This window comes from Nicotiana tomentosiformis, chromosome 6 (assembly GCF_000390325.3).
Source record: "Nicotiana tomentosiformis chromosome 6, ASM39032v3, whole genome shotgun sequence".
NCBI classification, from domain to species: Eukaryota; Viridiplantae; Streptophyta; class Magnoliopsida; order Solanales; family Solanaceae; genus Nicotiana; species Nicotiana tomentosiformis.
Window position 1 is genome coordinate 29,377,401 of NC_090817.1, and position 27,272 is coordinate 29,404,672.

General features: G+C 38.1%; 1 long non-coding RNA gene across 1 annotated transcript; it reads right to left on the reverse strand.

The window, feature by feature from the left end:
* Nucleotides 1-10,714: 10,714 nt before the first annotated feature.
* Nucleotides 10,715-25,963, reverse strand: LOC138893298 (uncharacterized). Its single transcript, XR_011408468.1, has 3 exons — nt 25,701-25,963; nt 11,534-11,685; nt 10,715-10,905 (listed from the first exon to the last, which is right to left on the reverse strand). It is a non-coding gene; the product is annotated as an uncharacterized lncRNA (long non-coding RNA).
* Nucleotides 25,964-27,272: the final 1,309 nt, after the last annotated feature.

The window sequence follows — 27,272 nt, forward strand, 5'->3', positions numbered from 1 at the left end:
CACTTTCATATTTCCACGGCACTTCGTGCCTATAATTAAATCATCATATTTTTCCAGCACCTCATGCCCTCATTTTATATCACAACTACACGGACAATTCACGTGCCAATATCATCATTATTTACTCATGACACCTCGTGCCCACATTTCATATCATAATCCGCCTGGCAATGGCTACAGACCCCAATTTCAACATAAATCAAACTATTACCAATTTACCAACAACAAGACCAATTGCACAAGATATAAAAATAAACACAATGAAAATCACAACATCACATAAAAATTTCTAACGCAACAACCCCACATCATCACATATCATCCCTGACAACAGCCACCTTTATCTCTCCTATAGCCACCCTTATCACTCATATAATTGCCTCCCTTTTTCCTCTGCCCTAACAATATCAATAGCCACCCTTATCGCTCCTATAGCCACTCTTATCGCTCCTATATCCACTCTTATTGCTCCGGCCAAACAATACCTCAACAAAAATAATAATAGTGAAATGCCTCCCTTATGCCACATAATATCAACAGTGAGATGCCACCCTTATATCCTCAAAATGATAACTCAATTAACACAATAATTTACACGGAATATTATCACGGCAACGTAACAAAAATCAATTCATATCATAATTTTTCCAATGGCCACAACCAATTCCAAGGATATAACAAAATCAATTAATTTCACAACAAATAACTCAAGGCTCCACACAATGTATATAAAACCACAAAAACAATCAACAGAGATTGAAAAATAATGGCGAAATACATAAACGACCCCTTTAAATTATCCTCAACGACCATCTGAACACCTCAACTGAACCTATTTTTAGCTAGACATTTCAAGCCTTTAATAAAGTAGTCAACAAAATACAAGAGACCAACAAACCTCACGCGTGTATCACAATTGTGGATGACATGTCAAACAGACAAACCATTAAATGACACGTGTATTTGTTTTAAAAAAAGATTATGTATTAACTTTCTCTTCCCAAAGAACATCTGCCAATCCCAATTATTTGGTCACCGTCGCCGGCCAAACCCCCTCCATTCTTTTTCATTTTTCTTTCTCAAAACCAAATCAAAAATCGTCCTAACCCACTTAATTGAAGATTTTCACCAACGAAGAACCAATAACCAAATTCAATTGTAGTGAAATTGGAAGGTTTTAGATGAATTTGTTTCTCAAATTTGGGGTAAAGGGAGATGAAGGAGGTGATAGTGGTTCTTTGGTGGTATAATATTGCTGGAGATGATATGCAGGACATCAAGGTCATTGATGTTTTGTTCTGTGAGTGATTGGTGTTTAGTCTAATGAAACATGGTGAGAAGAATGTGTTACGGTAGATTGGTGTATATGACAGTGTATAATTAAATTGAGGCTATGGACATGGCAGTGGAATTAGCTGTCAGATTTGATATTTTTAGATTTGTTCAGTGAGGTGGACGGTGGTTGTGATGGTGATGGAAATTCTGTCCGCGATGTATATTTTTCATAATAGTTGGTGATTTGTTCAATGGTAGAATTTTGATCACCGTCATCTCTGCAATGATTTCCAATTATTATCATAATAGTTGTTTTAGCAATCAAATACTAACACTCTGCCGAACTAAAAACTGTTTTAGTAAAGTTTTCATAGAAAAACATTGGAGAAGAAAGGTCTGGTGTGCATAGAATGGCGGAGGAAAAAATTGGAGAAGAAAGAGGTGGGGTCCACATTAAATTTAGAAAAAAGGAAGGATAAAGTTAATTCTAAAATTTTGCCATGTCAGCATAAAGAGAAATATTTCTACTTAGCAGAAAGTATTTATTTGGTCATTAGCATTTTTGAGGTGTTCAGATGATCGTTGATGCCAACTTAAAGGGGCTGTTTATGTATTTCGTCAAAAAATAATCAATATAGGGTACACCTTCATTAATCCAAATTTAGATAATTATATTAACACTTATTCTTAAGCTTGCTTAATTAATTATTTGCATAAGAAAAATTCATAATGAAATCAAATTCCAAGAAATATCAAACCATCAAACTCACGGAAATCACATAACTATACAAGTAATAATTACATCGAATTGTCATATAAAAACAAGTTCAATAATTGTGATTTGAGGCATGACAATTAGATGATTAAATATATACCAACAATTATCCAATTTACTACACAATATGCCCAAGACTTTAACTCAATAAATTTTACACATATAAGCCCGGGTACGTACTCGTCACCTCGCGTACACGGCTTTTCACATTTCACAAATGGCACATAAAACTCGATGCCAAAGGGGTAATTCCTCCACTCGAGGTTAAGCAAGACACTTGCCTTTTTGAAGTTAGGTCGATATTCCAAAATAGCCTTCTTGCTTGAATTAATCTTCGGACAACTCAAATCTATCAAAATTAATTGTATAACTTCATTAAAATTCATCGAAAATAATTCCGGATAATAAAACGTCGACTTGAAAATTTATTTCTAAAAAGTCAACAAAAGTCAACGCGGGCCCATCTCTCGGAACCCGACATAATTTTTACGAAATTCGAACACCCATTCCGATACGAGTTCAACCATTCCGATTTTATCAAATTCCGATAACAACTCGACCTCCAAATCTTAAATTTTCGTTTTTGAATTTTTTTTGCAAAAATCTTGATTTTTCTTCCATAAATTCACGGATTCATGATGTAAATGAGTATGGAATCATGAAATATAATCAATATTGGATAAGGAACACTTGCCCCAATGTTTTCCCGTGAAAATCGCAAAACAATCTCCTAAGAACCGTGCTCCAAAAATCCAAAACAAAATGAAGGAAATGACCATTTTTGGTCCTTTAAGTTTCTGCCCATCCGTCACTAAAAGTCCATTTTCCGTCACTAAAAGTCCGCACCAGAACTTGCTTGCACCAGCCTTTATTCAATCGATCATAACTTTATGTACAAATATAAAAAAGATGAATGGTTTAACTTTCTGGAAACTAGAATTAAAAGACTACAATGTTTATGTTTTGATAATATTCTGATTCCTTATGAATTGCGAGATAAAAGCTTCCAAATTCGGCTCCACGCATCAGAAATTTCTGGCAAAACTGCTCTACCAGCCTTCATTCAATCCATCATAACCTTCAGTACAAATGTCCAAATAAATAATTGTTTAACTTTCTGGAAACTAGAATTAAAAGGCTACAACTTTGACGTTTTAAAAATTTTCAGATTCCTTATAGATTGTGAGATATAAGCTTCTAAAATTGGCTCCATGCATCAGAAATTTCTGGCGAACAGCTCTGCAACAGAAATTTCTAGCAACCCTCTTTGTCCGAAATCCATTTCGTTTACCTTTCGAAATCCACTCGTGGCCCTCGGGACCTTAACCAATTATACCAACATGTCCCAAAATACAATACGTACTTAGTAGAGGCTTCAAACCACATCAAACAATATCAAAATGACGAATCGCACCTCAAATCAAAATCTATGAACTTTGAACATTCAAATTCTATATCTTGTGCTGAAACACATCAAATCAATTTGGAATGACTTCAAATTTTTCACACAAGTCATAAATGATATTATGGACCTATTTCAATTTCCAGAATCGGATTCCGACATCGATATCAAAAAGTCAATCCCAGTCAAACTTTCCAAAAATTTAACTTTCGGCATTTCAAGCCTAATTCCAAATAATTTTTCGGACATGCTCCTAAGTCTAAAATCACCATACGGAGCTATTGACCTCATCAAAATTCCATTCCGGAGTCGTTTACTCAAAAGTCAACCCTCCGGTCAACTCTTTCCATTTAAGTTTCTAATTAAGGATTGTTTCTTTTAATTAATTCCCAATCTTCCAAAAAATCAAACTCGACCACACCCGCGTGTCATAATACTTATTACGAAGTTGCTCGATACCTTAAGTCGCTGAACGGGGTGTTAATTCTTAAAATGATAAGTCGGATCGTTACACCCCAACACAACACCAACACCACGTTTCACAAGGGTAAATACCCTCAATTCTAAATTTAGAAGTATTACTTACCTCGAACAAGCCAAATAAAATACCAAGCAAGCCAAATAATACTCTAGAAATGCCATCCCGCACGTAATAATCTCCGAACGTCTTGAAACTAATCAAAAGCAACTCAAATACATCAAATAATGCTGAGAGAAACAACCCCAAATAATAAAGGCTGAATCGTTACACATTTACTAAAAGTCAACCAAAAAGTCAAATCTAGGACCGCACCTCGAAACCCGACAAAACTCATAAAATCCGACCACCCATTCAATTACGAGTCCAACCATACTAATTTGACTCAAATCCGACTCCGAATAGATATTCAAAACCCAAAACCTTAGGAAAGTTTAGATTGAAACCCCCAATTTCTCTTTAAAATTCATAATTCAAATGCCAAACTCGAAGATAGATTCATGAAATATAATTAAAATCGAGAAGAAAATACTTACCCCAATTCATGTGGTGAAAATTGCCTCCAAAATCGCCCAAATCCGAGCTCCATAACCCAAAATATGATAAAATGACCAAGACCTTCGAAATAAAGTACTTTATACACTGTTCTAGAGACACCCTTCGCGATCGCGGTCACCAACCTCGCGATCGCGATTCAAAAATTTCCAGCCCATATTTTATCGCAATCGCGGCCATTTCCCCGCGATCGCGATGAACAAATTTCCATTACCCTTTCCAAACTCTTCTCAAACAGCCTATAGTGTATCCATAATAACCTTTTGTAAAAAATTCCATATGGCAAATAGTTTGATTTTCTGAAAACTAGACACAAAGAGCTACAACTTGAATTTTTGGATCATCTCAAAATTCCTTATAGATTGCAAGATATAAGCTTCCAAAGTCGGGTCAGTGAAATCAGAATTTTCTTCTACGCGATCGCGAAAGGGCTTCTGCGATCACGATTCACAGCGCCCAAAACAACAATTTTCTCTTCTTGAATGTGACCCAAAGTCCGCTGTCGCGATGCACACCCTTGTGACCAAAAACCAACAACTAAAAATGGCTTAAAAATGGTCTGAAACCATCCCGAAACTCACCCGAGCCCCTCGGGTCCCCGTCCGAACACACCAACAAGTCTCAAAACATATTACGGACCTACTCAAGGCCTCAAATCACACATATTAACATCAAAACCACAAATCACCAATCAAGATCAATCTCTTAAGTTCATAAACTTCAAACTTCGAACCAAGCGTCCGATTTAAGCCTAACCAATCCAGAATGAATCCAAATTTTGCATACAAGTTCTAAATGACATAATGAACCTATTCCAACTCCCGGAACAACAATTCAAACCCAATAATATCGAAGTAAACTCCCGATTAAACTTATGAATATTCCAAACCTTCAAATTTCCAACTTTAGCTAAAAGTGCCGAAACTTTCTAGAAACACCCCGAATGCAAATCCGGGCATACGCCCAAGTACAAAATCGCCATCCGAACCTAACAGAACTATTAAAACTCCATTACGGGGTCAAGTATATAAAAGTCAAACTTGGTTAGCTCTTCCAAATTAAAGCTTCAAACATGAAATTCATTCTTTCAAACTAATTCAGAATCACCCGAAAACCGAAACTGATGATATACACAAGTCATAATACATCATACGAAGCTACTCATGTCCTCAAACTACCGAGCGAAGTGCAAATGGTTAAAACGATCGATCGGGTAGCTACAAGGAAATATGACAATGTTTGGGTTATTGTGGGCCGATTGACAAAGTCCGCACACTTTATTCCGGGGATGACTTCCTATTCTTCAGAGTGTTTGGCTCAGATTTACATTTAGGATATTATCCGTCTGCACGGCGTGCCTATTTCTCTCATTTTTGACCAGGGCACGCAGTTCACGTCACACTTTTGGAGAGTTGTGCAGCATGAGTTGGGCACGCATGGCGAGCTGAGTACCGCATTTCATCCTCACACGGATGGACAATCTAAGCTTACTATTCATATTTTGGAGGACATGTTGCGGGCATGCTCTATGTATTTCAGGGGTCAGTAGGACCAATTTTTACCTTTAGCATAATTTGCCTAAAACAATAGCTATCAGTCGAGCATCCAAATGGCTTCGTATGAGGCCTTATATGACAGTCAATGGTGTTCTATAGCTGGTTGGTTTGAGCTTAGTGAGGCTAGATTTCTGTGCACCAATTTGGTCCGTGATGCTCTGGAAAAAGGTTAAGTTGATTTAGGAGAGACTTGATACAACTCAGTCCAAGTAAAAGAGTTATGCGGACCGGAAGGTTCGAGATGTGGCTTACATGGAAGGTGAGAAGGTTCTTCTCTGAGTGTCGCCTATGAAGGGAATGATGCAATTTGGGAAGAAAGGAAACTTGAATTTGAGGTTTATTTGCCTGTTTTAGTTCTTGGAGAGAGTTGGGAAGGTTCCTTATAGGGTTACAATACCTCCTAGCCTAGCAGGGGTACATTCGGTATTTCATATTTCTATGCTTTGAAAGTACCATGAGGATAGGTGACATGTTTTAGTCTTCAGCACGGTGATCTTAATGCGAATTTGACTTATGAGGAAGAGCCGGTGGCTATTCTAGACCGGCAGGTTTGAAAGTTGAGATCAAGACTTTTCCTTCTATGAAAGTGCATTGGAGAGGTCATCCGATTGAGGCGGCTACATGGGAGTCTGACTCCGATATGAGGAGTAGATACTCGCCTCTTTTTGCCAGTCCAGGTGCATTTCTATGTTTGTTCGAAAACGAATATATCTTTCAGAAGTGGAGAATCTGACGACCCGATAAGGCATTTTGAGTACAAGCGCCTTTTTTTGTGTTACGAGACCCTCCGTACCTTTATTTGATGATTTATGACTTGCGTGCATAGTTCGTATCGATTTTAGAAAAGATTATATGTGAAATTTTAAAGAAAATGTGATTTTTAGCTTTAAAATGACTAGAGTTGACCACAATCAATGTTTTTGGTAAATGACCTCGGATCGGTATTTTAAAATTTTCAGTAGGTTTGTATGATACTTTTGGACTTGTACGTATGTTTGGTTGGAGTCTCGGGTGACCCCAGTCCATTTCGGCGCATTATGTGAAAAGTTGGAAAAATGAGTTTTTAAGTTGAAAATCTTGAGTTTGATGATCGATTCCTTATATTTAATGTTATATTGATGATTTGAGCTAGAGAGAGAGTTTGTATGATATTATTACACTTGTGTGGGTGTTCGTATTGGATCCTGTGAGTCTCAAGTTAGTTTCAGATTGATTTCGGATCATTTTTAGCCGTGTAGAGTTAATTGGTTTTCTGGTGTATCTCAGTGCTTCGCGGTCGCGAATCCCTTATCACGACCGTAGAAGGAAAATTTGGGACAGTGGCAGATTACTCTACGCAAATGTGAGGTAAAGCTCCCGAAAGCGAAGGCTTGGGGGGAAATGGCCTTCGCGAACGCGGCAGGCCTCACGCGAACGCTTAGGCTTGGGATCTTTGGGGAAGACATATGAGGTCCTCATCGAACGCGACCTCGTGGACGTGAACGCGGAGGCTTGGCCGGGCTGATGCCTTCGAGAACACGAAGGCTATTTCACCTGTGTACTTTGCGAATGCGGTATGTGCTCCGCGAACGCGAAGAGCACCTGATGCCTAGTTATATTAAAAGCTGAAAATCGGGATTTGACCATCTTTCACTATTTTTGAGAACTAGATCACAGATTGGAGAGATTTTTGAAGAGATTTTCATCCCAACTTCATTGGTTAGTGCTTTACATCTAGTTTTTATCGATTTCCATAAAAACCCATATATTTTTATACTTAAATTTAGTAGTTTAAAGGTAGTAATTAGGGGTTTTAGTTCAATTTATGGATTTTATTAAATTGATATTTAGACCATAAATTTAGGCCAGATTTCGAAACAAATCACATATCCGAGCTCGAGGGTGAATGAGTAATCGGGATTTGGTCCTAATTTCAGATTTCGACCGTGTGGGTCTGGGTTGACCTTTTGTTGACCTTTTCAATTTAGTTAAAAATTGAACCTTTTTCATTCGTGGGTAGTTTCTAAAGCCTGTTTTGAATTATTAGAATATTGGGCTAGATTCGATTGGTTTGGAGACTCGTTCTATAGGAAAAGTCGTGGTTGATTGGTGATTGTAATCCGGAAAGAGGTAAGTATCGTGGTTAAATTTGACTTGAGGGAATTATGACTTGATTGATATTTGCTACTTGATCTATGTGTGGGAATGATATATATGCAAGGTGACGACTGTATACGCATTGTCATAGATTTAAGCATGCGGGGTGGACTATTTAATTGCATGTTTCAATTATATTATGTCTTCTTTTATTCCAAGTTATTACTCGCTTCATGCTTTAATGGCTATATATCTCTACTTGTTAAATACGTGTTTTCACTTATTACATGCCTCTATTTGCTACATGTTTCACATATCCATGCCTTTATTTATTATCCGCTTTTACTTATTCTATGCTCTACATGTTCTTAGATAGATGCTATTACTAGACTCATACCTTTACCCGTTTATTTGTCTTTACTTGCTTTCTATTTCACTTTAAGTCATTATATTGGATTGTTTTAGAGAATTGATATATTTTGGTTCCTTTTATGTATGTGGTGAGATACACCGTAGTTGGTTGTAGTATATATACACACACACACACACATATATATATATATATATATATATATATATATATATATATATATATATATATATATGTGGATTGGGTTGCACGCCACAATGGTATATTATATATATGTGGATCGCATTGCACGCCGCACTGTATTATTATTATATATGAACCGAGTTGCACACCGCAATATTATTATTATTATTATTACTATTATTATTATTATTATTATTATTATTATTATTATTATTATTATTATTATTATTATTATTATTATTATTATTATTATTATTATATATGGATCGGATTGCACGTGTGTGTGTGTTATATATATATATATATATATATATATATATATATATATATATATATATATATATATATATATATATATATATGTGGATTGGGTTGTACGCCGCAATGGTATTATACTATGTAGATCGGGTTGCGCGTCACAACAGAGAAGTTGTATTATGGTTATTTTTGGCTGTTGGTTCCATTATCGTATTGTGTTTTGAAATTGAGAAGTGATGATATTCTGGGATCCTCTGTTATGTATTTATTATTTCAATTGTCATGTTAATTAGTTGTTTCTCTATTCCGTTATTGTTATCTACTTATACTCGGTTTACCGTGAGTGTCTTGTCGTAGCCTCGTCACTACTTCGTCGAGGTTAGGTTCAGCAGTTACAGATTATATGGGGTCGGTTGTGCTCATACTACACTTTTTCACTTCTTGTGCAGATCCCGGTGTTGGTTCAAACGGTGCGTAGCTGAGATTGCTCGGGCCTGTCTTTTTCAGGAGACTAGAGGTGGAGCTGCATATTAATCGCAGACCCTGAAGTTCCCTTCCTATCTATTTTACTATTTATTTCATTTCAGAGAGTTGTATTTTATTTCAGATTTTGTTTGTAGTATTCTAGCAGCTCATGCACTTGTGACACCAGTTTCTGAGATTAGACTAGACAACGATGTTTATGGATTCTATTGTATATTTCAAGTATTTCAATCTTGTTTTCTTAATAATTTACTTTTAAAACTATTAAATTGATTAATTATTTAGCTAATGTTGGCTTGTCTAGCAAGCAGATGTTAGGTGCCATTATGACCCCGTGGTTGGGATTTTGGGCCGTGATATTTATACCATAGGCTTGCCCGTAGTGTATATTTCTACTAATATAAGCTTGCAAAGTCTAGGATCAATTATGTCTTTACAGGTTATAATGTAGGCTAAGAGACAGGAAGGATATATTTAGGTATTAGTGACTAACCCTCCTAAGTACTTATAATATAATACACTTTAATTTTTAAGCACATACTCTTCATGAGCAATTCAAATGCATTTCCCAGAAATCATATAAAATTTGGCCCTTTTTATTTAAGCACATCTATGCATTCACTAGCCTAGATCAAAATAAATGGGAGGTGTATTTTTTATTTTTAGTCTTTTTTGTATTTTCTTTTGTTCTTTATTTTTTCAAATTCTTTTCAACACTCTCCATGAATTGGTATTTCTGGGTAGTAGCTCTCACATACGTACACTTTTTGTCCTTTGTATGGTTCTATTCAAAAGATCCCATACTTTTCTTTGCTCTTCTAGTGACTTACGTGCTTTCGGAGATAAAAGTTTAATAAGATCTAGTAAAGAATAAAAATGGAATTCGACTTGTAATGTAGGTGCCAAAGAAAAGGTTTACACACACATATAGACTAACTAAGGATAATTTTAATATTGGTACGCAAAATAGCTCAAAGTTCAATCAAAGAAGTGTCTATGTCATCTCCTAGACTCTCAAAATTTAATTATTTCGCTTCGACTAACACACGGGAAAGTGTAGACTAGAATGGGCTGACATATAGAATAACATTCTAAACCTCAATTCACTTAATGTTATCACGACCCAAATCCCACCAAAGGGTCGTGATGACACCTATCCTTCAAGACTAGGTAAACCAATTACATTAATAACCTTAAATCATCAGAACATGATATAATAAGTCTAAATTATCATAGACAATAGAATTAGTGATAAACATAAGCCAAAACGATAATGCACAGTACAACTTCCAAAATCAGGTAGTATAGACTCATGAGCTCAAAATCGAATACATGAGAAATCTCAAAAGTGCAATATTGTCTAAAAGTAATACAACAATATAAAAATAAGAGAATGGGACTCCAAGGGTCTGCGGCGTCCATGCAGCACTAACTTGAATCCTCTCAAACAGACAAAAGCTCTTTCTCGAAATGCGTTATCTCCAACACCTAGATCTGCACAAAATATACAGAAGTATATTATGAGTACCGGATAACATGTACTCAGTAAGTGACAAGACTAACCTCAGTGAAGTAGTGACGAGGTTGAAGTTATGTGATACTCACTAATCAAAGAATTTATGCAATATATCCAATAACTAGCAACAAGAATATAACAAGGTGCAATACCGAAGCTCAACAAAATAGGAGATATCAACTCAACATAGGTAAAACCATCTTGACTTTTAAATCTTCAAATAATAAAAGAGGAATAGGATATCATGTTAAATACAATGTGGAAACATGTTTAAATGCATGACAAAACATAAAGAATACATGTGCATGAACAAGAATTCGACCCTTATTGTGCCACATGAATATCAATAGTGAAATGTCACCCTTATACTCCACACATCAACAACAGTGAAATATCATACTTATATCCCACACAACATCAATAGTGAAATACTATCCTTATACTCCAAACATCATAACCAATCACAACAATTATGGTACAACAATCCGCGTGTACGCCATCAAGAGAGAAACATGAAAGGGTGACTTTAGGGGGATGGATCCGTATCCACACGGTACACGGCAACAACATCATGCATAACAGTATCCACAATCGCACAACAAATACCTCATGCCACAATATCATCACAATCGCATGGCAAACACCTTGCGCCACAATATTATCACAATCACATGACAACGATCTCGTGCCACAATATCATCACAATCATACGCCAAAGACCTCGTGCCAACACCCATCAATCTGCCCAACATGTCTATCTGTGCCATGATCATAACAATTAAATATGATAAATTATCATCAAAAGACATATGCTCATAATTCATCAATAAGCTGCACAAGGACATGATAATAATAAAATGCGAATGAACGTTCAACAAATAGAGCATTACTTTAGCTAAATCAATTGTAGCAACTAAATTCATGTAGTCATATAATGATTAAGCCTATTTCATATAAAGCATGTCATCAAAATAAAGCATATTAGAAGCCTAAGGTATAATCCGGTCAAAACCACACATAGCACCCGTGTACATGTTCGTCACCTCACGTATACGTAACTTTGCACATAGCACAATTAGGAAAATAAGGACAAATCCTAAGAGTTATTCCATCACACAAATTTAGGCAAGACACTTACCTCAATATGCCCCATATCAACCCTCAAAAATATCCTTTTCCTTAAACTATCACCTCCTTCCGGCTCAAATCTAGCAAAAAATAACTCAACAACTTTAAACAATGCTATAGGAATAAATTTAAAACAATAAGGTTCCAATCTTTACCCAATTCCCAAAAGGTCAATAAAAGTTAACCCTAGGCTAGATGGTCAAAACCCGAGTCAAGGGTGTAAGGTCTCGTAAAGTTCACCTAGAACCTGGGATTTCGTGGTGCCGAGGTAGGCTTATATGTTTGAGGTTTGTAGAACAGGGTTTAAGGCCCCGTAAATTTCACCTCGTTGCGGTATGGACTTTTTGGATTGTACAATGCGTCAGGGAGTTGGAAGAAAACTTTTGTAGAACAGGGCCTTTCTGCGGTCCACTATGCGGCCGCAGAATCACTTTGCAGACCGTAGATCCGCCGCAGAATGCAACAAGGCCCAAGCCAAAATTTGAAGAGAAATTTGTGGTCAATTATGCGGCTACATAATCATTTAGCGGGTCGCACAATCCTTCGCATAGCCAGCAAGAAGAATTCTGGATGGAGACTTCGCGGTGCGTTATGCGACTACATAATTGTTATGTGGACCGTAGACTTGGCCAGGCCAAGCCCAATTCTAGGACTGCATAACTGTTCTGTGGGCTGCGTACTCATTTTGCGGTCCGATCTGCCACCGCAGACCCGATTTCGTAGACTTAAGTTTTAGAAATTTTTACCTAACCATATTTAGATAAATAGACTTAAGGGACCATTTTTAAAGGGGAATTCCGATATTTTAAGAGAGAGGAGAGGAACTAGAGAGATAAGTATGAGCTCCAACACCTCCCACTTCAATTACTTTCTCAAGCGTTGTAGAATTCACAAAGAAATCTTTCAAAATTGTCAACTAAAGAGGTAATGTTCTAGCCCTAGCCTTCAATTTCGAAATTTGGGTTGGGAATAGGTAATGGGGAAAATGGTTTGAGAATAAGGGTTGGTTTAGGATGCATGCATGTGCCAATGAAGGTGGTAGGGAGGTTTTGGAGTATGTATGGGTGACCTATTGAAGTGGGATTGCTTGTGGGGTGAAGGAACATCACCATAGGACTCTATAGTCGAATATGCCCACATAGTGTTTGATGAAATGCTTAAAATGAGCTGAACCCACAAATATCTTCCAAATTATGGTTCAATTTTGCTATGTCTCTAAATAGATTGAAGTTTCTAGGATTTTCAAGACATTGTAGTTATTTAAGGAAGTTAAAAGCGAGGTATGTCTGCTAAACTTCTCTCCTAGAATTGAATCCCTCGGTGTTCTCGTAAGTTTCAAGTATGAAGGGCCAAACTCTTATTTCTCATGTTTCAAGTTATTCCTTATAAATTTAACTATTACAAATAAGCTTTATGTCGAAAGATATGTGTTCAAAATATGTTCCGAATGCACCTATCACATTATGTTATCCTCCGGGAATGTGTTTAAGTATGGTGTATATTGAAATATTATGACTTCAATCATGTCACAATTGCAAAGATATTTGTTCAAAATATGTTCTGAATGCACCTATCACATTATATTATCCTCCGAGAATGTGTTCAAGTATGGTGTGTATTGAAATATTATGACTTCAATCATGTTTCAATTGCAAGTTATCATGCCAAATTATGGAGGAAAGCTCAATGTGCTTAAGACTCTTATTTGCCCATATGTATACTTAAAGTCTTTATTAGAAATGCCTTGTTGTTGATAATCAATGATGATGTTTGAAAGTGAAATAAGTGAATATGAGATATAAAAATGTTGCCATCGTGCCAAGAATGAGAAATTACATTTGTGGCCACTAGCACCAATGAAATAAAAAGTTGTGTGAAAGATTATGGAATGAGCTGAAAACCTTTATATATTAAATGTTTTGGGAGTATCGTTTAGTCACTGAGGAAGGGTAGGTTGAAATAACCTAACCCCAAAACTACACGTGCCAGTGTAGGAGTGATTGAGGGGTAAATACCCGTAATGATGTGTTGAGATTATTCCCCTTAAATAGGATGAGATTGATGTGTTGAGATTATTCCCTTTATTTGGGATGAAATGATTGCTAGCGGAATGTGATGTGATATCAACCCAAACGGCATTATGGTGAGACGGCTTAGCCGATCGGGCTGAGATCGGACGCTATGCCGCGAACATGGTGGTGTTGTGATTGGATATATTTGGGTGATATGGCTTAGCCGATCAGGCCGTGATTGGACTCCGTGCTAAAACACAGTGGTATATCGGTACTAAAGATCTCCAACCTAAAACATTGTTATTTACTTGAAATTTATCCTTCTGTTAAGTTGGCACTCTAATATTGTTTGAGGCTCTCAGTGATTCCATGTTTCTTTCTCATTGTACTGCTACTCTTTCTATTGAGAGGGTGTTTAGTCTTACATACTAGTACTATTTCATATGTACTAACGTCCCTTTTGCCGGGGGCACTGCATCTTTAATGGATGCAGGTGGTTCCACATCAGTCGGCATTGATCAATGATAGCAGTACATCCTTTCCTCAGTTGAATTGGTGTGCCCCACTTCATATCAGGGTCTTGCATCTTTTGTCCTTTATGTATAACATTTTGACGTATTGCTGGAGCCTTGTTGTCGGCACCATCATACTGCTCTTTTGTATCCATAGAGGATCCGTAGATATAGTGTGGGTTGTATCTTGGTTGGGAAAGTCAATCTAATGATGTTGTATTTGTATCACATGTTTCTACTTCTAAACAATGAATGTGTAATGCAATATTTTGGGAAATCTTGCATGAAGTCTAACGGTAATGAAATGGGCGTTGTCGATGTAATCTTCTCATTGTCTAATTAGTGGAATATATCTTCACTTTATTCTTGGGTAAGGTCGGGTAGACAACATCAAGTAGGCTTGCTTGACCGGGGTATCTCGGTTAAACGCCGGTCGCTTTCCCCGAGGTCGGGGCATGACAAAGGGGTAGATCCCGACTACCCATAACACCATGAGTCCAAATATACTAGATTTTAAATCTGAGTCCAAATCGACTCTCAAATCCCAAATTTTTATTTTCTTAAGTTGTAGGTAAAATCCCTAAATTTTCCCTCAAAGTTTCTTGTTTGGGTGTTAATAATCTATGTAGATTCTTGAAATAATAATAGAAATGTGTAGAAATTACTTACCCTAAAGCCTTTTGTGAAAATCCTCTTCTAAAATCGCACCGCTCCAAGTCTAGGGTTAGAAATATGAGATATGAGGTCTAAATCCCGAACTTGGATCATTAAAACTAGCTGCAGATGTCGCATTTTCGAATAGGGGTTCGCAAATGCGAGCCTCGCAACTGCGAACAAGCTCCCTCAGCATCATTCTTCTCAAAGGCGGCCTGGAGAGTCGCAAATGTGATATTCCCTCCGCAAATGCAGATGTCGCAACTGCAACTCCAGCTTTGCAAATTCAAAGCTGACCTTCTTAACCAACCATTGAAAAAGAGATCAAAAGTCCACAAATGCGAGTAGACCATTGCAAATGCGAGGTCTGCAGCACCAGAAAATCCTCAACTTCCCGAAACCAATCCGAAACTCACCCGAGGCCCTTGGGCCCCATACAAAATATCCACACAAGTATATAAACCTCATACAAACTCAGGCGTAAGTTCAAAAAATTAAAATAACATCCACAACAAAAAATCAAATACCAAAACACACCATGCAAGCCTTCAAGTTCAAGAACTTCAAATTCACAACCAAGCGTCCGATTCATACCAAACCAAACTTGGAATGAAACACAACATTGCACAGAAGTTCCAAATAAAAAAACAGACCTATTCCAAGTCCCAAAACAACAATCCAAACCGATAACCTTAAAGTTAACTCACAGTCAAACTTATGAACTTTTCAAACTTTCAAATTGCCAACTTTCTGCAAATATATCTAAATCATTCTACGAACCTCCAAATACAAATTCGGCCATATGCCTAAGTCCAAAATCACCGTTAAAATCTATTGAAACCATTAAATCATGAATATCGGGTCATTTACTCTGAAGTCAAATCTTAGTTAACTCTTACAACTTAAGCTTTCAACAACGGAACTAAGTGTTCCAATGTACTCCAAAACTTCCCCAGGAACCAAACCAACCGTCCCCACAAGTCATTAAACAACAACCAATCATACAAGAAGAATCAAATGGGGAATAGAGGATCAACACAAAATGACCGGCTAGGTCGTTATATTTTCCCTCTCTTAAACAAACATTCATTCTCGAACGTGTTTAGAGTCATTCCTGAGATGCCAAAAAGGTGAGTATATATGCTCCGTATATCATGCTCAGTACCCTAAGTCGCCTCCTCAACTAGTTGACCTCTCCACTGCACCTTCACTGATGTGATCTCCTTAGACCCGAGCTTTCAAACCTGTTAATCTAAAATGGCCACCGGCTCTTCCTTAGAAGCCAGATTTCCATCCAACTACATTGTGTTTAAGTCCATCACATGGGACTTATCTTCATAATACATCTGAAGCATAGAAATATGGAGCACCAGACGAACTCCCGAAAGACTAGGAGGCAAAGCAAGTCTATAAGTAACCTCGCCAAATCTCTCCAATACCTCAAAAGGACCAAGAAACCACGGGCTCAGCTTCCCCGTCTTCCCAAAACTCATTACACCCTTTAAGGTCGAAACTCTAAGAAGAACCTTATCATCTTCCATGAAAGCTACATCACGAACCTTCCAATTCGCGTAACTCTTCTTCCTGGATTGGGTCGTCCGAAGCCTCTCCTGAATCAACTTCACCTTTTCCAAAGCATCACGAATCAAGTTTTTTCCCAATAACCTAGCTCCATCGGTCTCAAACCAACCAACCAGAGAATGACATCGCCTCCCATATAAGGCCTCATACGGAACCATCTGGATACTAGACTGGTATATGTTGTTGTAGGAAAACTCTAGTAAAGGTAGAAACTGGTCCCACTTACCTCTAAAATCAATGGTGCATGCCCTCAACATATCCTACAATATCTGAATGGTCCACTTGGACAGCCCGTCTGTCTGAGGATAAAGTGCAGTCTCAACTCAATGTACGTGCTGAACTCACGCTAGATCACCATCTAAAGGTGTGATCCACACAACATCAAAAGTTGCACATCATAATCAATTACAACAATCATGGTACCATAATCCACGTGTATGCCATCAAGAAATAAAAATAAAAGGGTGACCTTAGAGGGATGGATCCATATCCACACGCTGCCCGCCAACAACCTCATGTATAATAATAATCACAATCACACGGCAAAGGCCTAATGCAAAAATATTATTACAATCATACCTCGTGCCAAAATATCATCACAATCGCATGGCAAAGACCTCGTGCCACAATATCATCACAATCGCACGAAAAAGACCTCGTGCCAACACCCAATCAATCCGTCCAATGTGTCCACATGTGCCATGATCATAATAATGCAATATGCCAAATTATCAACATAATGTAGTTGACCTCTCCACTGCACCTTCACTGATGTGATCTCCTTAGACCGAGCTTTCGAACCTGCCAATCTAAAATGGCCACCGGCTCTTCCTCAAAAGCTAGATTTCCATCCAACTCATTGTGTTGAAGTCCATCACATGGGACTTATCTTTATAATACATCTGAAGCATAGAAATATGGAACACCAGACAAACTCCCGAAAGTCTAGGAGGCAAAGAAAGTCTATAAGCAACCTCGCCAAATCTCTCTAATACCTCAAAAGGACCAAGAAACCACGGGCTCAGCTTACCCTTCTTCCCAAAACTCATTACACCCTTTAAGGTCGAAACTCTAAGAAGAACCTTCTCATCTCCATGAAAGCTACATCACAAACCTTCCAATCCGCATAACTCTTCTGCCTGGATTGGGTTGTCCGAAGCCTTTCCTGAATCAACTTCACCTTTTCCAAAGCATCAGGAATCAAGTTTGTTCCCAATAACCTAACCCCACCGGTCTCAAACCAACCAACCAGAGAATGATATCGCCTCCAATATAAGGCCTCATACAGAGCTATCTGGATACTAGACTGGTATCTGTTGTTGTATGCAAACTCTAGTAAAGGTAGAAACTGGTCCCACTCACCTCTAAAATCAATGGTGCATGCCCTCAACATATCCTACAATATCTGAATGGTCCACTCGGACAACCTGTCTGTCTGAGGATGAAGTGCAGTTACAACTCAACGTACGTGCTCAACTCACGCTAGATCACCATCTAAAAGTGTGACATAAACTAAGAATCACGGTCTGAGATGATAGAAATAGGCACACCATGCAGGCGAACAATCTCCATGATGTAGATCCTAGCCAATTGCTCCGAAGTGTATGAAGTTATGACCGGAATGAAATGTGCTGACTTGGTAAACCGATCAACAATGACCCAAATGGCATCAAACTTCCTCAAAGTCTGTGGAAACCCTACCACAAAGTCCATAGTAATGCAAAAGCATAACAACGGTCCTTGCATCCCACTCTAGGATGACCTCTATCCCCTTATCCCCCACCTATAGCTGGTTGTGCATGTAGTGTAGCATCTAGAGCGGGAATCATAGCATGAGTACCCTGCTGAGGTACACTCATCTCAAGCCTGGGACAATCTCTTACCATGTCCCTAGTATCACCACACTCAAACCAACCTCTCTGCGGACGTGACTGCTAGAATTGAGTCTTCCTTGGACGACTGGAATAATCATTGTAAGAACCCCGTGCAAGAGGTGCACTGAAGGATGACTGTCTGGTACGAGTGCCCTAAGATCCATGGCTAGCTAGAGTACTACGTGAAACCTGAAGTGCATACTAAACTGGTTGACTGAACAATCATCTACCATGACAAACCTTGCCCCCAATGTAGGAGCCACAAAATCCTACAAAACCACGAGGTTTCTTGACCTCTTTATCCTCCCTCTCCTTCTTACGGATACACTCTATCCTCCTAGAATTTTCCACGGTCTAATGAAATGCATACTTAGTCTCCATATTTCGTACCATCCCAAACCTGAGGCTGTACGTGAGTCCCTCAACAAATCTACAGACCATCTCCCCCTCTCAGTAGAAACCAAAGGAGGTGCATAGTGTGATAACTCTGTAAACCTCATAGCATACTAGGTCTCAGTCATACCCTGCTAGCACAAATGCTCAAACTCACTACGCAAGTCGTCCCTACAGGTCTGTGGGATAAACTCCCCTTAGAAAAGGTCTAAGAACTGGGACCATGTAACTGGTGTTGCGCTAGCTTGCCTATTTGCCTCATAAGTCTTCCACCATCTGTATGTCGGCCCCATCATCTGGAAAGTAGTAACGTTGATCCCATTCAACTCCACCAAACCCAAGTTACGTAGAATCCGATGACACTGATCCAAGAAAACCTATGCATCCTTCGAAGCCCCTTTAGTAAAATAGGGAGGATGAAGTCTCTGAAACCTCTCCAACCTCATCTGCTCCTCAGCAGACATGATTGTCACTACCTCGTGCTGAACTGCAACTATTGGATGCACCAGCATAACACTTGGTGTCTGATAAACATGAGCCAACTGCTCTAGTGTACGTGCAGCGTGAGTCTGGGCTCCTCCCCAGCTTATGAAGTATCTGGTGCAACCGGAATCAACCCTGCCTAATCGAAGCTCTCAGAAAAACTCATAAAGTGAGCCAAAGTCTCCTAAAGTCCAAGGGTAGCAATAAGCCCCTCAGGTGCCCGAACGGGTCCCATCTGCTTAACATGATTGGGCTCCTACTCCTTAATTGGATCTAGTGGTGGCTCCAAAATTGCTACCCTAGTAGGTTATCTAGTTGCGGCGCGTGACCCACATCGGCTTCTACCTTGGCCTCGGCCTCTCCCGGCTCTGACAGGGAGCACAAGTGTCTGCTCAGCTGATCCCACAGAAAGTGTCCTCACTATCTGTGACATAATAGAAAGGTAAAAGTTCAACTTTAGAATAAACAAATCCGCACGATAAAGAATGAAAGGAAGCGAAGTTTTCCTAACAGTCTGGTAGCCTCTCAAAGATAAGTACAGACGTCTCCGTACCGATCCGCTATACTCTACTAAACTTGCTCATGACTCGTAGTATCTATGAACATAGGGCTCTGATACCAATTTGTCATGACCCAAAGCACACCAAAGAGTCGTGATGAAACCTTTAAGACTAGGTAAGCCAATCATATTAATAACCTTAAATCATCAGAACATGATATAATAAGTCTAAATTATCATAAACAAGAGAATTAGTGAAAAACATGAGCCAAAATAGAAATACATAATAGAACTCCCAAAATTAGGTAGTATAGAGTCATGATCTCTAGACCTAATACATAAGATATCTCAAAACTACAATACTGTCTGAAAGTAATACAACAGTATAAAAATAAGTGAAGGGGATTCCAAGGGTCTGCGAAGTCCATGCAACACTATCTTGAATCCTCTCGAACAAAGAAAACCTCACTCTCGAAGTCCTCTACCTCCAGCACCAGACGTGCACAAAATATGCAGAAGTATGGTATGAGTATAGGACAACATGTACTCAGTAAGTATCAAGACTAGCCTCGCTGAAGTAGTGACGAGGTTCAAGTCATGTGGTACTCACAAATCAGAGAACTTGTACAACATATCCAATGGATGGCAACAAGAATATAACAAGGTGCAATATCGAAGCTCAACAAAACAGGAGATATCAACTCAACATAAGTAAGTAAAACCATCCTGAATTTCAAATCTTCAAATGGTAACAGAGGCATATGATAGCATGTTAACTACAACATGAAAACATGTTTAAATGAATGACAAAACATTAAAAATTGCATGTTCATAAACAAGAATGCCACCCTTATTCCGCCACATAAACATCAATAGTGAAATGCCACCCTTATACTCCACACATTAATAACAGTGAAATACCACCCTTATAATCCACACAACATCAAAAGTGATATGCCACCCTTATACATTGCACATCATAATCAATTACAACAATCATGGTACCATAATCCACGTGCACGCCATCAAGAAATAAAAATGAAAGAGTGACCCTAGGGGGATGGATCCGTATCCACGCGCTGCCCGGCAACAACCTTGTGTATAATAAAAATCACAATCACACGGCAAAGGCCTCATTCAAAAATATTATTACAATCACATCTCATTCCATAATATCATCACAATCGTATGGCAAAGACCTCGTGCCACAATATCATCACAATTGCACGAAAATGACCTCGTGCCAACACCAAATCAATCCGTCCAATGTGTCCACATGTGCCATGATCATAATAATGCAATATGCCAAATTATCATCAGACAAGGTGCATAAGGACATGATAATTATAAAATATGGATGAGCGTTCAACATATAAAGCATGACTTCAGCTTAATCAGTCGTTGCAACTAAGTTCATGTAGTCATAGAATGATTAAGCACATTTTATATAAATCATGTCATCAAAATAAGGAATATTAGAATCCTATGGTCTAATCCAGTCAAAACCACACAAAGAACCTATGTATAAGCTCTTCATCTCGTGTTCATGTTGCTTAACACATAACTTAATTAGGCAAATAAGGCAAAATCCAAAGGGTTATTCCGTCACACAAAGTTAGGCTAGACACTTACCTTAATAATTCCCAAATTAACCCTAAAGAATAGCCTTTCCCTTAAAAATCACCTTCGTCTGGCTCAATCTAGTAAAAACTAATATCAAATAATGCTATAAGATGCAATTTCAAATAATAAAATTTCAATCTTTTCTCAAATCCTAAAAAGTCAATTAAAGTCAACCCTGGGTACACACGGTCAGAACCTGAGTCAAGGGGTAGATCTCTACTATCCATAACCCTAAGAGTCAAAACATGTTATTAGATTCCAAATACGAGTCCAAATCAACTCCCAAATCACCAATTTTCATTTTCTTAAGTTGTAAGAAAAATTCCCAAATTTTCCTTTAAAATTTCATGTTTGGGAGTTAATAAGCCATATGATTCTTGAAATAATAATAGAAATATTTAGAAATCACTTGCCCCAAAGCCTTTTTATGAAAATCCTTTTAAAACATCGCCCCTCTCCAAGTCTAGGGTTCAACATATGAAATAATGGGTCCAAGTCCCAAAATTGGCTCACTATAACCAACTGCAAATATCGCATTTGTGACCAGGGGTTCGCAAATGTGAGGATTAGCTCGCAAATTCGAACAAACTCCCTTAGTGTCATTCCTCGCAAATGCGACCAGGAGAGTCGCAAATGCGAATAAGTGTCACAAATGTGAACAAGTGTCACAAATACAATACTCCCTTCGTAATTGTGACACCAGCTGGCCTTCTCACATTCAAACTTATAATCTTTCTAAACCTTCAAATGGCCAACTTTCGGTAACTAGGGCTAAATCAATCTAGGAACCTCTAAATACAAATTCGGACATACACCTAAGTCCAAAATTATAATATGAACATATTATAACCATTAAATTATGAATCCGGGGTCGTTTACATAAAATTTAAATCTTGGTCAACTCTTACAACTTGAGCTTCCAACTAAATTTTACAATTTAGTCTAAAACCTTCCCAGAACAAATCCAACCATCTACGAAAGTCATAAAATAATAACCAATCATACAATAATAATCAAATGGTGAATCATGGATCAAATGCACAAAACAACCATCGAATGGCTCACTCAAGATGGTTCTAACCCAACTCCTTAGTTAAAGCAATTAAGCTCAATCACATACAGTTCAAACATATAGAAAGTAATTACATGATTCAAGAAACGAGCTCACACGTAAAAAAGATTAGTCACAAATATTCTCAAGACACATATTTCAAAGAAAATCCATAAAGAAAGTAATCAGCTCACATGCTTTCGACCTAAGCCCCAACATACAACACGCCAAGTAGTAATGGCACTCTAGTTCTTCCATTCTTATTTGTTAGTCCCAAAAGAAAAGGTAAATCTTTTTGTTTTTTTAGACTTAAACCCTCAAGAAGCCTGTTTAGGAAATCCTTCATCAAAAATATTTTAAAAATTTTGAAAAAGGTAAAAAAATCTACCCAAAAGCACTCGGTTCATTAAAAGTTGGCACCCTTGGGAAAGACCTATGGTATAAAAAATATCGGGGATTAAGCCAACAAAATAAATACTCTAGTGTTATACAATTACATGGCCTCAAGTCATGATCATCACAAAAAGTAATTAAAGTACATGCCCAAAAATATCCGACACCCCACCCCACACTTATGTTGTGCATTATCCTCAGTGATACGCTATCACAAAAAAGATATAACGCTCAAAAGTAGAGTGAGTGACAGAAACTCCCTTAAGTTATCTCTAGATTTGGTAGGGACTCACCTTAAACCGTGGTTCCCTGTGTTACTGGATCCTTGATTATAACACCTAATGCATCTATAGCCTGTATCAGCTTGCCTTCCCTAGTAGGAACAATAGTCTTTAAAGCCTCATCGCTAACCTCCAAAGGATCCTTAGTAGGAACAACCATTTCCGATTTATCAATAATAATGCTATCAGTAGCACTAGAATCCATCTTCTGTAGCTCCCCTAGGTCAGTCGGAACCCCAACCAACTTTGTCGGCAGCGTCTTCCTAAAGACAACTATCACATAGTCAAATTGGGACTAGATCCATTGGTCCCGAATCTCTGCTACATCCAATAATGCACGATCATGTGCATCCAAATTGACTCTCAACTGCCTAAGCTCACTTTCGATTGCAGTCATCCACTATCCCTACCCTTTTTCTATATATTATCTTTATTCGAGTCCTGGACATTGCATATTTCATGCAGTTCCTTATATTGCCTATCTATCAACATATCTCCTTCCTCATGTAGCTTGTACTTCTCCAGCAAGGCAATTAAGGTGTGTACAAAGTAAAGTCCATATTGCATGTTCTTGAAGGTCTTCACCATTTGACTCCTCATCTTCTCACTATTATTCACATAAACTCGTGTCATAAAAGTATAGATTAGAAATACTCACTCCCATATCACAATGGTCTTATGAGTAGTTGGCATCCATCTGTTGCATATCCAATTGAGCTAGGCTCGGGCCTCCTTGTTCATGAAAGCCTTCACCAACCCATTCCTTTTGCTCCATCTAGCAATACTCAGATTCTCCCACAAAGTTTGAAGCATATGTACTAAGTTTGGTCTTTGCTCTTTCCTCCAATAGTCTACCATAGGCTTCCAAGATATCCTGTAGTACATGTTAATTGCCTCAAGAGAGATATCAACATCCACACCTCGTAGTCTCACAATGTCACCTTTAGTCGGGTCCTAGTTGTCATACAATTCTCTGATAAGAGTAAAGTTATCATTGCCCTTTGGTCCTTGCGCAAAGCGTAACCATCCTCGTTCTTCTATCTCTGTCACTCTATTGTTGAAAGCATCTTTAGTGATATCTAGATTAAATACCTTTTCTAACAGTTAAGGGAGTGACTTCTTCATTACAATATTGGAATGTATCCTCCAAGCAGGCTCGCTCATGATATTATCCTCCTATAAAGAATTTGGAACTGGAGCACTTAGCTCCCCTTCACCCTCGGGCAATGAAATATCTACATCATCATCAAATAATCATACTCATACTCTGACTCTATTACCTTCTTTGCTTTCCCTTTGCCTTTCACCTCAATCATCTTTCAATTTTTAGCCGGAGCTGGCTTAGAAGTTCCTTCTCTAATTTGGACCGGAACCTCTCTTGTCCTAGATGACCATGACCGTGTCTTTTGTTGTGTTTGTGCAGGTGGTTCACTACTCAGAGGTGGCTTCATTATCCACCTCATAAGTTTTGTCATCTGAGCTTTCATATCTTAGCTTAGTGCGCTTCTCTGTTTTTTAAATAATGCTTGTGCATCCTTTTCATTGGATGTCCTTTTTGGGAGAGATTTACCATCTCCTCCCACTAAATGACAGTGAATAGGTGTCCTAGAAACTACCATAAGAACATTAAAATAACAAAGAATCGATGTTAATTCAATCTCATATCGACAAGTTAGGGTAGTGCGAGATGCAGCCGCACTCAGCGTGTGAGCGTAAGCATGCATACGGGTCATAAGAGACTGACTTAACACAATAGTGTTCATTCAAAACTAGTTTTCATAATTGAAGTTCAAGTGAGCGCAAACGACACACGAGTTGTGCCTAAGTCAGTCGCGCGGTGATACTCGTCAAAAAAGAATGCAAATTTAAGTTCTTGAATCCCAAACGACCACCATACACTTAGGAGTACTCATTAATGCCATTTAAAGTTGGCTCGCTAGTCAAAATTTTCAAAGCCTATAAAAAAATTTGTTTGGCCATTTTAGTGAACACCTTATGTGCACAGAATTTTCCTCATTGTTTTCATGCTTTTAGTTCATGTATACCCTCCCAATTTTGAGTGAGGTGGTGGGAATTATAGTTTCCCACGTCACTTTATTCAATCGAGACAACCAATACCATGCAAAACTTCACAATTCAAACCTTCACTATGAACTAGAAGGGGGAAAATCAAAAAAAGAAAAAGAAAAAGAAAATCTATATAGGGTTCGGGGATGGGGAAGTGTATTTATGTGTGTGAGAGAGAGGAAGAACAAAAGGAAAAGAGAAGAGAGAGAGAGAAGTGCATACCTGGTTAATGTGAGATGGAATAGTAGAGAAAATTGGCGATCATGAGAGGAAAGAAGAAGAGCGGAATAACAAGAAATATTTTTGTTCTGTTTGAAGGAAATAATGGGGCTGCATGGTTTTATTTAATTTGGTCTTACCTAGCCCCATTCACTTCTCTTGCATCATGCGACATTTAGACACGAAAAAATACTCGCGAGCTCGTTCTCATCCTGCCCCCTCAGTTTACTGGTTTCCAATTTAGGACAACATGCTTGGCTCATTCATGGGCCTCGCGATACGAGGAACCCTAATGAGGCCAAGTTGGCCAATTTTTTTATTTTGTATTTTTGGTCAATTTTGGCCACTTTTCTTGATTTTCTTACCCCTAGACATGTTCTTTTGCATTATTTTATACTTACATTACTCACAAACATGTCAAACTTCATAAATTCAAAATAAAAGAATGAAAATAAAGTAAGCAAAAAGTTAAGTTTCCTCACAACAAGCGCCTAATTAACGTCGCAGCATGATAATCTACACTTCCACCATGGGTTGCCTCCCATGAAGGGCCTAATTTAACCTCACGTGGCGATGTAGACTCTCACCTAATCATCAGTGAGTATCACCTTAACTTGTGATAATTGAAGTCACCTCCAAAATAGTGCTTTACTATTTGACCATTCACTAAGAACATCCTTTCATCATTTAGAACTCGCAACTCAATTGTACCATGTGGAGTGACTCTCACCACCTTGAATGGACCTGATAAATATGATACGATATTTCCTAGAAAAAGCCTCAACCTCGAGTTGAACATGAGAACCAATTGACCTGACTCGAACTCTCAATGTTGAATATGCTTATCAAGCCACTGCTTGGTCTTTTATTTGTATAGTTAGAATTTTTATATGCGTGCAACCGAATCTCATCAAGCTCGTTCAATTGCAATATTCTATTTTCACCCACTAATTCCACATCAAACTTCAACTTATTGCATTCCTAATAGGCCTAGTGTTCAAATTCCATCTGCAAGTAACCTGCTTTCCTATGAATCCGCTTTTAAGGAGAGGCTGCAATTAGAGTTTTGTAAGTAGTCTGGTACGCCCATAAAGCATTATCATGCTTTGCAGCCCAATCCTTTCTACTTACACTCACTGTTTTCTCAAGAATCTGCTTTATCTCTCTATTTGACACCTCAACCTGGTCACTTGTTTGAGGATGATCGGTAGTTGCAACCATGTGCTTGACTCCTTATTTTGCTAAGAGATTATTTAGTAGCATGTTACAAAAGCGTGTGCCTCCGTCACTTATCAACACTTGCATGGTCCCAAACCTTGTAAAAATGTATTGTTTCACAAAGTTTACTAGAACTTTTGCATCATTAGTACAAAGAGCAATGGCCTCCACCCACTTAGACTGTTACACACTATATTTTCGTACGTAAAAGTGCATCGTAAGTAAACTAATCTAGGACCAAAAATGAGATAATATTTGAAAGTATATAAAGTAAGTTAATCATGTTACCTCATACGTTACAAATATTGAAGATCATGAACAACAAGTATAAATAGGGTTAGAAGGTTCAGAAGCTAA